The 16,441-nt window shown below is 37.1% G+C and overlaps 1 protein-coding gene across 1 annotated transcript in view; it reads right to left on the bottom strand.

Annotated features, from left to right (window-relative positions):
- Positions 1–16,155, bottom strand: part of ADGRV1 (adhesion G protein-coupled receptor V1) — a 563,604-nt gene extending 547,449 nt beyond the window's left edge. Inside the window, exon 1 of the mRNA XM_047878513.1 lies at positions 16,085–16,155. The gene's annotated coding sequence lies outside the window, so the exon portion shown is untranslated. The remainder of the gene's footprint in view (positions 1–16,084) is intronic.
- Between the last annotated feature and the right edge of the window lie 286 nt (positions 16,156–16,441).

Here is a 16,441-nt window from a genome sequence, read left to right as displayed (position 1 = left end):
GAGGTCGTATGGCCTAGGTCACATCCATGCTCTGTCCCTACCATCTGTGTTAGGTTGGCAAGTGGCTTAGTGTCTCTAAAACTCAGCTATATCTCTAAACCTCAGATTTCTCATGAAAATGTGGGTTTAAATCATCTACCTCAAAGGGCAGTCATGAGGTTTAGAAGAAATAAGATATGTGACACTCTTATCACGCTGCTTAATGTTTACTAACCAGCCATAACTCACTCAATTCATATTAACAAAACCAGTTTCCACAAGCACTGTCAAGAAGTAGGACTCTAGGAAAAAATAATTTTTAGCAACTTGCTCCAGGAATGCTTGTCTTAGAAGAAGCCAACCACAATGTAGGATATCTACCACGTAAGACTACCATACCTTGAGGAAGTCCAAGCTAGCCACTTGGAGGACTTGCATAGAAAGAGATACTTGGACAACTGCCCATACATGTCATGTATAGACATGACATCACAACCTAGACATGGGACTGATTAAGCATCAGATGATTTCACCCTCAGCAACTCACTGGTTATAATTCTATGGTTGGCCCCAAGGAAGAAGAGTCCAGCTAAGCCCTTCAAACCCCAGAGCTATATGAAATCAACATAAATTAATTTCAGCTACTAAATGTTGGGCTGGTTGATTTATGCAGAAATAGATAACTTGAACATTTCTTTTTTGTAATTTAAGAAAAACTTTTTTGAGAGAGAGAAAGAGCAAGCAGGCAAGAGGGGCAGAAGGAGAAAGAGAATCCTAAGCAGGCTCCATGCCTAAGGCACGAGGCCTTATCTCACAACTGTGAGATCATGACCTGAGCTGAAATCAAGAGTCAGATGCTTAACCGAATGAGACACCCAGGCACCCCTGAACATTTCTGTTCAGGATCCTGACATTTTAATATACATTAATCTCCCAAATCAAACATAATGCATCACTTTAATTTTTATTACATAATTACTTAACATAATGAAGAACATATTATGAAATATCATAGGTTATATTTTAAATGAATTTTATGATGCAATATGTTAATCTAAAACAAAACACATAAAAAGTAAATACTAAATTATTTAAGTGTACAAGTGAATATACACTTAGAAAATGCAGGAAGAACAGTGGTCATCCTTAGGTAAATAAGTTTCAGGCAGTTTTGCTGTTTCTTTACACCTTCCATGTTTTCCATAGTCACTTCACTGAATATGTTATACTATAGTCACCCCTGATACTGTTTTTTCAAAAGCAAATTATGAAGAATTCGAACTCTGAAACTAAATCCCAAAACTAAAATTATGGATATAAGTCCTCAGAGCTTAATCACCTAAGGATTACATTCTTAGAATCAGAATTGTATGAATGTATTCTCAATCCATTATCAAAACTGGGAACTTGTAGATATATTTAGTACCCAACTGTTTGCATAAAATAAAAAAAGCAGAAATATTATTTAATCAAAATAAGAATACAAAAAAAATCTCTCATCATCTTTTACTTTTCCTAAACTGTTTTCTTCATCTCCCATTCCTCAATTTCTTCTTTCAGCTGCAATGCATTCCTCGAGGACAGAACACAGTCCTCCTCATACACATGTATCCTACATCCTTCTATGAAATTCCTCATACCTAAAACTTAGCTTTGAAGAAAATTCACAAGTGAAAAGGAAGCTTTTAATAGAATTCATTGTGTGCATCAACTACGCTATCTTTCATCTCTTAACTCTGCCTTAGGAGATCTGGTGTCATAAACTGAAATAAGACAGTTTTTTTCTAAATACGCAACGACTCCCTCAGACTTTCTTCTTTCATTAGTTTGCCTTTGATGAATGTGTTCAGGGAACAAAATACTTTGAAGTTATACCACCCACTCTGTCCTCACTTCTATCACAGTAAGTGTGACTTCATTCAATCATAAAATTTCAGCTAATCAACTGGCTTTAAAAAAAAAAGAGAGAGATCTGTATCATTTTCCTCTGTATTTTATTACAATTCATGCAAGATAATTTTTTTGTTTATTTTTATTCCTCCAACTTTAACTCGATCTTATTTTAAATCCAGAATTTCACTTAAGTTTAACAACACCAACTGCGAGGGTTGAAGGTATCCAAAGGTTGGTAGACTAAGAGTGAAAATTTTATAAGAACTGGCTTACTTAAAGTCTCTTCTAACTTGGACTTGCTTTCCCATTATCAGATCACACTCCCACCCTAAATATCTCCCATTTCCCTAACTCCAGTTGCTTTCTATAACTTTAAATATTCACCTGGGGCTTAGGATAAACTAAAAGGATGGTAATAGGAAAAGTGACTAAAGGGTGCCTGGGTGGATGAGTCAATTAAGCATCCAACTCATGAGATCAAGCCCTGTATGGGTGCAGCACTGACAGTGTGGAGCCTGCTTAGGATTCTCTCTCCCAATCTCTTTGCCCCTCCCCTTCTTGTGAGCATGCATTCTCTCTCTCTCTCTCTCTCTCTCTCTCTCTCTCTTTCAAAATAAATAAATATTTTAAAAAGTGACTGAAAGGGCAGATAGTCACTTCTTTTTTCTTCATTTTAATTTTTCTTTTTATTTTTTTTTCAACGTTTTTTAATATTTATTTTTGGGACAGAGAGAGACAGAGCATGAACGGGGTAGGGGCAGAGAGAGAGGGAGACACAGAATCGGAAACAGGCTCCAGGCTCCGAGCCATCAGCCCAGAGCCTGACGCGGGGCTCGAACTCACGGACCGCGAGATCGTGACCTGGCTGAAGTCGGACGCTTAACCAACTGCGCCACCCAGGCGCCCCATTAATTTTTCTTTTTAAATAGGCTTCATGCCCAGGGTGAAGCCCACTAAGGGGCTGGAACACACAACCCTGAAATCAAGACCCGTGCTAAGATCAAGAGTCAGACGCCCCAAATGACTGAAACACCCAGGTGCCTCTACTTCCTTCTTAAGTCAGAAGAAATAAGGCTTACTGATGTCACATTCATCTGGGTTTTCCTTCTCACTCACTAGATACCCTTCAGCCTCTTTGCTGGATCCTTGTCTTCTTCCTGACCTCTGCATGATAAACTATTCTAGTTCTCAGACCCAGACCTCTTCTCCACTAACTCTTACTGTGATCTCATCCACCTCACTGCTTTAAACATAATCTTCTAAATTTACATCCCCAGCCAAACTTCTTCCCTAAATTCCAGACTCACATATCCAACAGACTGTTTGACATATCCTGGTGTTGATCATTTTTTAACCTAATTCTCTTTCAGAATATGTAACACATGTACATAAATCCAAACTTAAGCCTATATAACAAGGTTTATTCAGATAGTTCTCACTTCCATCCACCTATTCCTTTCCTCTCTTCTATAGACAACCATTTTTACTAGCCCTTGATTTATGTTGCCAATGTTTCTTTGGCAAAAATAACTCTATATGGACAAACTGAAATAAAGCAACTATATATCAAGTAATGATAATAACCACACAGACAAAAAAATTATTTCTAGTGACTCTAGAACATAGTATTTTGACTACCTGACCGTAGTAAAATAAATACTAAGGACAAATGCAGCTGCAAAGAAAGCTTGTTCTTCATCCAATATTCTTACTGTCAGTGACAATCAGTATTATTATGTTTAAATTATATTTTTATATTATAGATTATACATTTTGGAGCCACATTTTATATGTTGTGGAATATATCTTTTGAAAGTATACATGTTTACAGGATAAAAGAATAAGTAATTACGTAAGACAAAAGACAAATGCCAATAAAACCAAAGAAATTGTGTAAAGTATCTGTAAGGTTAAACTTAAATTCGACATACCAATATTACTTCATAACTTTTTTTCTTTGTGAAATACGCATATCCTGACTCTATCAAAAAGGCTTAGAGTGGGGCGCCTGGGTGGTTCAGTCAGTTAAGAGCCTGACCAGCTCAGGTCATCATCTCGCGGTTCACAAGTTCATGCCCCACATCGGACTCTGTGGTGACAGCTCAGAGCCTGAAACCTGCTTCAGATTCTGTGTCTCCCTCTCTCTCTCTGCCCCTCCCCCATGTGCACTCTCTCTCAGAAATAATAAACATTAAAAAAAGGTAAAAAAAAAAAAAGGCTTAGAAGTAATGACAACTCAGTAACAATGCATCACTGGTACTCAGATTTTTGTCTCTAAACACCATTCCCCAGTAAAACTAGGGTTTCTTATAGGAATAACTGATGTCTGGGGACAGAAATATGTGAAATGAACCTGAACATCTTGGAGTAAGGAAGTTATTAAAGATTAATGAGGTCACACCAATGGGACAGAGGAACTTGAAAGGGTTCCCATTTGCCAAAGATTAAAAGTTTTGTGAATCTAGAAGGTAACGATTGCAACTCTTTGAAACATACTCAATATATAAATCCTTATGTTCATAAGGATACTAAAATAAATTAATTGAATAAATAAGTAAATTTCACTGGTTACCACTGAAAGTAACTAGAGCATCAATGGCTTACTCTGAAATTAACATTTAAAAGGGAACAATTAAATATTTATCCTGTCTATCCTGGGTAAACTCCTTTTCAGGGGAACCAAATAGCCTAGCTCTTAAGGAAAAGTTCCTCCTTAAGAATTCCAGCTAATGTGGCAAGAAGAACTGAGTTAAAAAAGCACATGTTTGCAACTCCTAATAAAAAAAATTTTTTTAAATAATCATTTGTGGATGAAACAAGCACATAAAAACAATTTAAAATGAATCAAGGACTTGAACATAAGACCTGAAACCATAAAACTCCTAGTAGAAAATATAGGGGGTAGGGTCCTTGTCATCAGTCTTGGCAATGATTTCTTGAATTTGAAACCAAAAACAAAAGCAACAAAAGCAAAAACAAGCAAGAGAAACTACATCAAACTAAAAAACTTCTGCAACACCAAGGAAACCATCAACATAATGAAAAGGTAGCCTGCAGAACGAGAGAAACTATTTGCATATTCTATACTGATAAGGAGTTAATATCCAAAATATATAAAGAGTCCCTACAACTCAATATCAAAAGACAAACAATCTGATTTAAAAATGGGCAGAGAGGGGCGCCTGGGTGGCGCAGTCGGTTAAGTGTCCGACTTCAGCCAGGTCACGATCTCGCGGTCTGTGAGTTCGAGCCCCGCATCGGGCTCTGGGCTGATGGGTCAGAGCCTGGAGCCTGTTTCCGATTCTGTGTCTCCCTCTCTCTCTGCCCCTCCCCCGTTCATGCTCTGTCTCTCTCTGTCCCAAAAATAAATAAAAAACGTTGAAAAAAAAATTTTTTTAATAAAAATAAAAATAAAAATGGGCAGAGAAACTGAATAGACATTTTGAAGAATACATACCAATGGCTCAAAAGGTACAGGAAAAGGTATGCAACATGATTAGTCATCAGAAAAATGCAAATCAAAACCACAATAAAATATCACTTTCCTTCTATTAGAATGGCTGTAATCAAAAAGAGATAACTGTGCCAACAAAACCCTACCCAAGTTGTAGACTTAGGAGCAAAAAATAAATAGTTATTTTAAGCTATTAAGTTTGAGAGTCATTAGTTACAGCTGCAGCATACAGAATGTATGGCTCCTGTCAAATCACAGTGTACAAAATTAAATACCAAATTGTTAGAGGCTGTTATCCCCTCTGCATTCTCTTGCTTTCAACCTTTCTATGTTCTTTTGCCTAATGCATATTCCTTATAAATAACACGTAATTGACTTCTATCATTTTTGGTCTTCTCTGATAATCTCTGTGCTCTTACTTAAGAGTTTAATTTATATTCACTTATACTTTTACATTTAGATCTTTTTCTGCTATTTTATTTGTACTTTTTGCCCTGCTCTTACTCAGTTTTATTTTTTCTTCTTTTGTTTCCCTTCGCTGTGCTTGTGGATTGATGTGTTTGTTCTTTAAAAGATTTCATTTTTGTCCTGTAAGCTTAGAAAAGTTTAAAGTTAAATTATCTTCACCTAATTATAGAACAATGTAAGTATCTTAGAATACTTAAAACCGGTCATCTGTCACACAAACCCCACTAACATGCTAATTTTATAACATAAGCTGTACCTTATTTTGCTTGACTCTTAATGTATAACATTAGAATTACAGGTTTTAATCATTAATATTCTTTGTTTATCCAAACATTTACTCTCAACTTCAGTCAACATTCCTCCCATCTTAGACCCTTCTGGGCTCATTTCCTTCTTTCTGAAGTTCATGAGATAACAGCAAATCCTCCTGAAATGTTACTGTTGTCTGTTAGAGACAAAACAGACTGGAAGGCAAAAAGCATATAAAGACAGTCACTATAAAATAACAAAATGTCAAATGTCACATGTCAAATCTCCTGCTACCAGGAGATAAGCTAAAACAGAGCTTCAAAATATGTAAAGAAAAAACTGCTACAACATCAAAGTGAGGGATTTTAATATTCTCTCTTTTTCTGTAGTTAATATATCAAGCACATAAAAATTAGGAAGGATATGGAGGGTCTGAACGACACAGTTATTAAGCTTAATCTATCTGATGGGCATACAGAATATAACCCAACAATCAGAGAAGACAATGTTGTTTTGAGGAAACAAGAAAGGTTTATAAAACCTGACAACAAATTCCAACATTGGATAGCATCTAGCATTTGTGTTCTGAATAAAATAAAATTCATTTATGAATCAACAACACCAAAAAACAAAACTAAAGCAGCATCACTTGGAAATTTGTTTTTAAAGCCCTAGAAAAACTCATGGGTCAAAGCAGCAATTACTACAGAAACAGGAACCTGAATGATGTAAAACCTAATTGGAGGGTTGAGGGAGGACTTCCCTAAGGAAGTGCTTATATTAGAAAATAAAACAGCTGTAATATTAATGTGCTAAGGATCCCAAAGAAGTCTACAAAAGTAAGAAAGAGGGGCGCCTGGGTGGCGCAGTCGGTTAAGCGTCCGACTTCAGCCAGGTCACGATCTCGCGGTCCGTGAGTTCGAGCCCCGCGTCGGGCGTCGGGCTCTGGGCTGATGGCTCAGAGCCTGGAACCTGTTTCCGATTCTGTGTCTCCCTCTCTCTCTGCCCCTCCCCCGTTCATGCTCTGTCTCTCTCTGTCCCAAAAAAAATAAACATTGAAAAAAAAAAATTTAAAAAAAAAAAGAAAGAAAAACAAATGTTAGGGGCTGAAGCCTGAGCTCTGGTAGCTTCAAGGTAAATTTAAACCCTCTTCAGAAGTCTACAGGAGACATAAGGAGCAAAGGAAGAAGGTATCCTTCATGTAGCCTCATCATCAAAAATCTGGATTCCATGTGTGACAATATTAGCTAATAGCAGCTAAAAGCTAGGCTATTCTAATTCCTTCACATGTGTTAACTTCTTTCATCCTCACAGCAACCATTAAAAACGTAAGAGAGGTACTATTATTATGCTCATTTTCTGATGAGGAACCTGACATACAGGCTAAATGTATTTGTCAAGATTAGACCTCAGATATCCAAAGCCAGGATACAAACCTAAGCTCTCAAGGTCTAGATCCCATGCTTTTAACTACATACCATGTTAATATTCTCTATTAAGAAAGGAATCTTGCTCATAGTCATGTAGAAAAGATCATTTTAAAAGTCACACTATCTATACTTCCTATCATAGAAACATGCTATTAAATGACAAGTGCACATCTTTATTCTCTTCTCTCTATAATCAAACCTAGCCTATTGGCAGCACCGCCTACTCACCAGCACAGTCTAGTGAACAGACCAGCCCTATTCCTAATGCTTAATGATGTAATAAGAATGGTCATATTATGCACAATTTCACACTCACAGTGATCTTCCATTTGCAAGGTAATTAGGTGTCGGTGTAGATTTTATTTGTGGCTGACACAATCAATACTCTAGTAAGAGCAGAAGCAATGAAAGAAGGCAGTATGCAGCCCTAATTCTCTCCATGGTTACATTCATCTCCTGTGTTGAAAGATATGAGCTGGGGAGGGAGAGGGGAGGTGTTAGCTCCCCAAAAGAGTAGGGTTAAGAGTTCTATACATGGTGCCAGTGAAATCACTGCGATTTTAAAATATGAAAAATCACTATAAAATCTGAATTTTGAGCTCAGTAGCTACAATAAAATGTAAAAGGAGAAATCACCAACTCAGTGTGTGTTTCAAGTTCATGGCAGAGTGCTTCAGTAAACGTTGAATGAATGAGTGAATGAATGAACAACCCCCAATACAGTATCACTCATGAATATTAGGGAGAAATTTTAAAAAAAGATGAAGTGAAATCCCCTAAGCTAAAACAGCTTCTGGAAATTCTATTAACTATATTATTTCAAGGTCTCAAATAGTAGGTATAGAACTGACTTATAAAAGCTAAGTCATTCTAGTCACCTAAAAACAGGAACAATTTCCTAAGTTTGCTGACTTTCTCCAAGAAATGTACTTAAATGCTATGTAAAACGGCCACTCAGGATCAAATTGCTTTGCAAGGGTATTTAAGGACTACCTCGAATTATTTATAATTTTGGTAACAAATGTTCAAAAGAAGTGAAGTCCTCCTGGTTGAGGTTTAGAAATATTTTTATTAGTGTGAGGTTTTCAATGCCATCCTACCTGATGAAACAGATTTATTTATATTAGGAAATCTAAGATAAGGAGTTAATTCATTTTAAAATTAATAGAAATGTTTTTGTGAAACATCAAAAAATATTAGATTATGATCATTGCTGTGATTATTAATGACTGGACAAGTTTTGGGCATTAAATTGAAGATCTGAGTTTGTTGCTGTTTTTAATTAATTTTGTTGACTATTATGAATTTTCATTTCATCCAAAAAGTAAAACAGTTAATAACTTGCAACCACATGGTTATTAGGATTCCATGAATTAATTCATGTGAGCCTATGCTGCAATTCATAAGGTACTAATGCAAGTATAGTTTTTTTTCTTTTCAAAAACGTTTAAAATGTAGGGGTGCCTGGGTGACTCAGTGGCTAAGTGTCCGACTTCGGCTCAGGTCATGATCTCGCAGTTGGTGAGTTCGAGCCCCGCATTCGGCTCTGCGCTGACGGCTCAGAGCCTGAAGCCTGCTTCGGATATTGTGTCTCCCTCTCTCTCTGCTCCTCCCCCACTCACACTCTGTCTCTCTCTCAAAAATAAATAAACATTAAAAAAATTTTAAGAAAAAAGCTTAAAATATTTTGCCTCCACCAAAATTAGACAAACTTAATCAAATTTATTTGTTTCGATTTGTTCATTTTATAAAGTACACCAGACCTTTCAGGAAACTAAAGATTCAGATAAACGTATAAATGCACACACACATACAAGAATTATTGATTATCTGACAAACTAACATTAGTGAATTGGACTTGTCTTTTATTTACTTAAAGCCCAATTTTCAATCAAGGGATTTATTGAATTACCTTCATTAATGAAATAACATTTTAAACTTTCATTAAACTGGCTTAGAAGAAAAAATATTTTTTTCTCATTTTGGTTGTTCAACCAGTATCATTTAGATGAGTTCCTACCGAAAACACAGAAGTCATCAGAGAATTGAATTCAGGGTGTATCAGACAATATCCAGTCACGTTTCTGACTTTAGTATATCCTAGACAGGTTAATCATAATGCCAACCTGGACCACACTTCTTTCATAGGAAAAACTACAGCCAGTCGTAAGGGAGAAGTCACTGGCTGCAAGTTGTTCCTTTACTTTGTTTTCTCACCATTTGGTCATGTCTTAAATGTCTTAGTTAAGTGGCAGGGGTCTATGCAAGGAGAGTTCCTAGTTACAAACCTTTAAGCCATACTTCACACACGTGCCCCATAATGTGACCCTGAGCTTAAAAGCATGTATAAAAAGAAAAGGGAAAAGTGTCTTCTGAATGCACACTGGCTATTTTATCCACTGTCCCAACTGACCCAATAATTCCACTCCTAGATTCAAGAGAACTGAAAATATACATTCACACAAACATTTATATATAAATGTCTGTCATACATACATAGTCAAAATAGAAACAACCCAATGTCCATCAACTGATGAAAGGATAAAGACATTATATTTATATATACATACAAAGGAATATTACTCAGCCATAACGGAGTGCCTGGGTGGCTCAGCTGGTTAAGCGTCCAACTTCGGCTCAGGTTGTGATCTCATTGTTCGTGAGTTCAAGCCCCACGTCGGACTCTGAGCTAACAGCTCAGAGCGTGGAGCCTGCTTCAGATTCTCTGTCTCCCTCTCTCTCTGCCCCTCCCCCGCTTGTTCATTTTCTCTGTCTCTCTCCCTCCCTCCCTTCCTCTCTCTCTCCAAAATAAATAAATGAATAAACATTTAAAGAAAGACTGAAGTAGTGATACAAGCACAGTAAACTTTGAAAACATTATGGTAAGTGAAAGAAGGGAGACACAAAAGGCTACATACCATAAGATTCCAGTTATACGAAATGCCCAGAACAGGCACAACTGTAGAGACACAGACATTAGATTGTTTGCCAGGGACTTGGGGGTAGGAGAGGATGGGGAGTGAAAGCTACTAGATACAGAATTTCTTTTTGAGGTGATGAAAATGTTCTGGAAAGATGGTGGTGACAGCTGCACAACTCTGTAAATATATTAAATACCACTGAATTACCCACTTTAAAAGCTGGGGATTTTTTTGATGAGTGAATTATATCTCAATGTTTAAAAAAATCTAACCAACCCTGCATTTCCAGCCATCTCTTTCTCTCCTTTCAACCTATGTACTCAAATTGATCTAATGTGTATCTAGGACAAGACACCTGGATCACTCCTCCCTCTGCACCTCTGACCCAAGCTATTCCCTGGGCTCTTCTCTCTACTCTCCACTCCCTTCTCCCCACCACTCTGCAACATCCAGATCAAGTCCAACTTTTTCCACAACATTTCCCATCCCTAGCCAACTAGTCTGCCAGAGGACAGATGAGCCTTCTTTATTTCATCTGTGCTCACCAACAGTGCTGAATTTAGTTGAATATTATACAAATGACTCTAATTATAGCTATAGATAGGGCTTTCTCTCTATAACACAGGTTGGAGATATAAAAGATAATGTAATTCTTTCATATACATTCTTAAAATTATATTGATCATTTGCCAGGCTTATATCTAAAACATTTCTATTATGACTCCTTTCAATGAAATGTTATTTGAAAAATGAAACATGTATTACTTTATTTCCCAATATTTCCATAAGTACAACTCTGCAAAAACAGCACTGCATAAAAAGATGAGCTAAACTGAATTACTGCCCTATGACATGGATTAAAGGATAATATCCTTCCAATTATCCTAACAAAAGGATTATCAAAACACAGAGTGGTTCCTTCTGAAGAATATGAGTTTACACAGGAAGTATATTAATATTACCTAATTATCAGAATTCATGACTAAAGAAGCTAACAAAATCTTACCTTCGGTTAGCACACAAATACAAACCCCGGAATTATTTCCACAATATACTTCAGAGCACTTGATCACATGTTACAATACTAAAAAAAAAAAAAAATCTTTTCTTTTACACCTATTCCCCACAGAATTCTTTCTTGCAGAGAGACAGCAAAGTCAATATTAACAATTAAGAACTGATTCTTCTTCCTGAAGCCAAGAGCACACTGTATACACCGTATGTTAGGTAACTTGACAATAAATTATATTTTTTTAAAAAGAATTGCTTCTTCTATTAATTTTGAGTCATCTCCCTTAATTCCCACTATATAATATGGATACCCTCTGTTCACCAGGCCTACTGCATGCAGAAATAAACTATTAGGAGTGCCACACAATGCCTTTTTTTGAAGTTGTATTTTGAAGCCATTCCATTTGAAGCTATTCTGTATCTTTCAACCTGTGCCACGTTTCAATAATGACTATTTAATAATTACAATCATCCCCTTATTAGCTTGGCATTTCATTTTCCTTGCCTTATGGCACCCCACAGTTGAAGGCAAGGAAAACTCTGTTGATTAGTTACTTACGACCAGCAACAATAACTATGCTGGAGAGAAGGCTACTTGGAGAGGATTACATAAGAGCTGGAGCTCAAATGCCTCAGACAGAGAGCAGCAAATTATAAACCCAAGTACTTCATTGCATGTAACCAAATTGGCTAGTTGAAATGCTAATTGCCTTTCAGCAAAACTAAAGACAGACAGGGGACCTTGTGCTTCAGAGAATGAAATGCATTTTTACTCCACTTCTGCACTATTGTCTTGCTGAGAATCATTTGAAATCTATTCATAAAGGTAGTTCTTTCCCTAACCTTTAAAATGTGGGAAATTTATTTAGCCCCTACCAGCATCTCCAATGTGCTGATGTGCCAAGATGAGAACAGATGGCTGGATTTAAGCCATGTTAAGCCCCTAATAAAGTAAGGCATGAAAGAGTTCGATGTTGAAATATATAGCACAAATCAAGAAAATGTGCCCAGGGAAAAGGAATTTTGAATAACAAATAAACATATAAATTAAAGTCATCAAATAATATAATCTTTAAAACGTGAGTATTCTTAATATAATTATACTCAACTGCATATAAAAATAGCTATCATAGCAAAACTCAAAGAGACCCCCAGTCTCCCTTTATACCTAATAATTTTGTATTAGTTCAAAACTCATTTATGGAGAATTATTCCAACAGTCAGTTTTCCCCCTTTATATGAAAAAGAGTCTATTCGAGTTTTTCAGAATGCTGAATAAATGAATGAGAAATGTCCTATCAGCATCCTGCCCTCATTCTGAGGTATAGCCAGCCTTACGCCTGACTGCATCAGAAAGGGCCCCATGACCACCTGCCCAGCAGCTGGGGGAGGGACTTGGTCTGGTACATTTTAAAGTGTATAATGTGTCACAGTGGAATCAGAAAACATAGCTTTTGTATTACCCCAGCCTCCTGTGTCCCAGCTCCACCCTTCTCCTCCTCTACCACACCTCTATCAGGGCAACAGAGCTCGGTTGCTGTGGCCTCTTGTGTGGCCTGACATCCTGACACATTGGGGAACCCTCCATACATGCAAAGATGCCTCCTGTCCTCCGAGTCCTGCTTCGTGAAGGGAGAAAAACAGGCATGCATGCATGGAGAAAACAACTTTCTGTACTACTTCATTCTGAATGAGACACTCTTTTTATCACTTCTCAATAAGTATCTTTACTTAAAGTCTGAGCTGCCCGGGGGTGGTAGAGTACTAGGACTAAGTAGAGCTTTAAATCGTAAACAGTTCCAATAAATAATTCAACAGGAGTTATGGGGGAAAGAAACAGCTTTCTGGCTGGATGTTCACCAAAATCCTCGGACGGTGGAGTTCTGGGTGATTTTTCTTTTTTTCTGTACTGTTTGAATCTCCTACATGATTCTCTATTATCTTTACAATCAGAAAAAAGACATTATTTCCAAGTCAAAGAGAGAGAGAGAGAGAGATGTACACTCAACTGCATGTAATACTAAGCTGTTTGACTTTTCCCACAAAATCAAGGAAATGCCCATCCAAACCTCTCTGTGGTAACACACCACATTTTATGATCAAATTAAGCAATTATCATCTAAGGAACTCAATATGCTTTAAAAGCATCTGTAAATTATCTGGTTGCCCTCTATGTGAAGTAAAAGTAATAACAGCACACTGCTTGTACTGCACAGATTTCTGGATGCGGTGTATAAGACAATGAGCTATCACAGGTAAATAGGTAACAAAGCCTATAAGAAATTCAATATATTAACCACTTGGCTAAACTCTAAGAGATACTAGAAAAATATATAATATAGTCACTGGCCTCGAAGATTTACTACCCTAATTGGGCAAACTTGAAATTTTCAGTAGGACAGAAATATTAAACCAGTGGAACAGACACACACACACACACACACACACACACACACACACACACACAAAGCATGAGGCAGTATTTGGTTGCCTGTCAATAAATCAAATACATAATGACTAAGTTATGTACTTATTTATCATGCTTCTCACTTATCAGTTTATGGGAATATCCAGGTGTCTAAAGTCATAAATGGGAAAAGAGAAGATGTGACTTTAAGTCTCTCAACTTTTCTCCGTTTCAATTTCCCCAAACATAAAATAAAGGGGTTGATCCAGTTTGGCTCCAAATTTCCTCCCAGTGCTTAAGGACTGCAATGGTGTATTCACAGCCTATGACTATCTCACCATTAAAGGACCATACACCTAATCTAAGGACAATGTATTTTCTTTGCGGGTCCTCCCAGGTCACAGATCTTTCTGCCTCAGTTCTTTCATCTGCAAATCAGGATAATAAAATTTGATGATTAAATAACAAAGCTTCTCTTTTTAAAGGCCTAGAATTCCTGTCATGGAATGCACTTTCAATAAATATAGCATGCTATTATCATTCATTGTGGGTACATGAACACAAGAGTTTAGCCACAGCTCATTCGGCTGTATATACTCTTTTTCTCTGGGTGTAACATGGTCAAGGGCACCTGCAAGTAGAAAGATCTCTTTAATACTTTAACACTTACCTTACCATATTATTTCTAATCATTATTTTCATTACCATGAAAGCATTTGTGTTCCAAATACAACTCATGTTATCATTTTCTGATGATAAGTGCAATTGGCATTGAATATTTGATATATATACATTATAAAACTATAATTGCTCTTATTAAAACACAATAAATGTTGACTGATGCATTATCTCCATTTCTGTATATATCAAGATTCAGTGTTGTTCCATAATTTACCTTCACCACATTATGGACTTACATTTTAGTCAAAGATTATTTCTGAGCTGATGTTTATAGGTGGTTTCAGCTTTTAATCATCACATGCAGTATAGCAGAGATGCTTACAGCATTCAGGAAAGATCCTTCATCCAGCTCTAACTGGGGAACTTTGGCAAGAAGTTTAAACTTTCCATGGCTTAGTATCATTATCTGTACATTGGGATGATACTATTTAATTTATGGTGTTGTCCTGTTAAATCATCTATATAAAGGGCTTCTCAGAATTCATTACATTACATTCAGTATGGGGTGGCTGCCATCATGATTCATCATGAAAATAACATGTTTATTTTTAGCATATGCATGTTGGCTACTTTTTTTTAAAGTTATAATGTTGAAAAAAAAAACTTATAATTTTAAGACCCATCATTTCAGCCTGAAATAACTCTTTTCAATCACCAGGTCTAGTTCATTTATTTTGTAAATAAAGAAAAATCAGGCCCAGAAGGATGGATGAACGTCTAAAGTCGCTGTAAATTAAAGGCAAGCCAAGACTCCTATCTAATTGCATATATTTAAAAGATTGTATTATATCACAGTTCAGAGTGTATTTGGCACTCCCTGTAGTAACTCACCAAAAAATTAACTGTTGGTGTTCATGTGTATCTTGACTAGAATATCTTTTTTTAGTGACTTTTTTTTTTTTTTGGTTCTATCTAGCTGTTTTGATAAATGACACACAAAGGGGAGGAAAAAGCACTTTAGTAATTTAAGGTAATAACTTCAGAAGGAATTTTCAAATAATGCTAAGGTATATTTTTTTGAGCTTTATCCTAATGGTTGGTAATTATGCCCTCTTAAGATGTGATATGAGTAATTTCTAAAAGAGTCTGCGGCCTACATATAAACACATTACACACATTTCCCAAGGTTGTGGATTTCATGAAATGTTAAAAGCTGGTTTAAAATAAGAGTTACACCGAGTAAGTTAATATTGCACCTTAAAATGAGTTTTTGCCCCTCATGAACACTAGCAAAATTTTTTAGTTTTAATTTTAAGAAAAAAAATCAATTTTAAAGTAGTTGAAGACATTAAAAAAGTCTAAGCTTTTTAAAAAATATATTATCCTACGGCTCCAGGATAATTCCAAACTCCCTGAAATCAACATATCTCACTGAAAGTTCTGGGACCTAGTGATTATTTTTTAACATAAGACTCCTTAGGTTTATTCCAACGTTCCCATCATTAATTACTGCCATTGATTATTAATTATCACGGCGCGCCGTTCTCGGTCTGTTACTTTCAAAGCGGTTTTTTTAAAATTAAAGCTAGGGGTTCGGGTTTCAAACAGGCAGAAAGAGAGAAACTTTTCCATTTGCCCATCCACATCTCACCTTCTTTGAGATCAAACAGTTTGGGAAGGGGCGGCTGGTAGGGACGCCAGGTTCCCTGCACCGCCGCAGCCCGGGCAGAGCGGACGCCGAGGCTCTGCGGGATTAGCCGCAGCGCGCGGCGCCGGGTGCGCGCCCTGCCTCTCGCGCCCACGCCTCCACCTCCGGCAACAGGTGCGGGAGCAGCGACCCAGCGTGTCGCGCGTGCCGCGGCGTTCCCTTCCAGCAGTGGGATGTTCGCAGCACCATCCCCCAACCACAGCCTACCTAGCCCTGGGGACACCGACATCCGCGCGCGCCCTGCGGTCGCCGCCGGTCCCTTTCGCACACCGTCGTTCTGCCTCTCGCTCGCGTCCCCAG

This window comes from Prionailurus viverrinus, chromosome A1 (genome assembly GCF_022837055.1).
Source record: "Prionailurus viverrinus isolate Anna chromosome A1, UM_Priviv_1.0, whole genome shotgun sequence".
In the NCBI taxonomy this organism is placed as follows: Eukaryota; Metazoa; Chordata; class Mammalia; order Carnivora; family Felidae; genus Prionailurus; species Prionailurus viverrinus.
The sequence above is the reverse complement of the archived record's forward strand: the minus strand, read 5'-3'. Positions and strand labels throughout refer to the sequence as shown.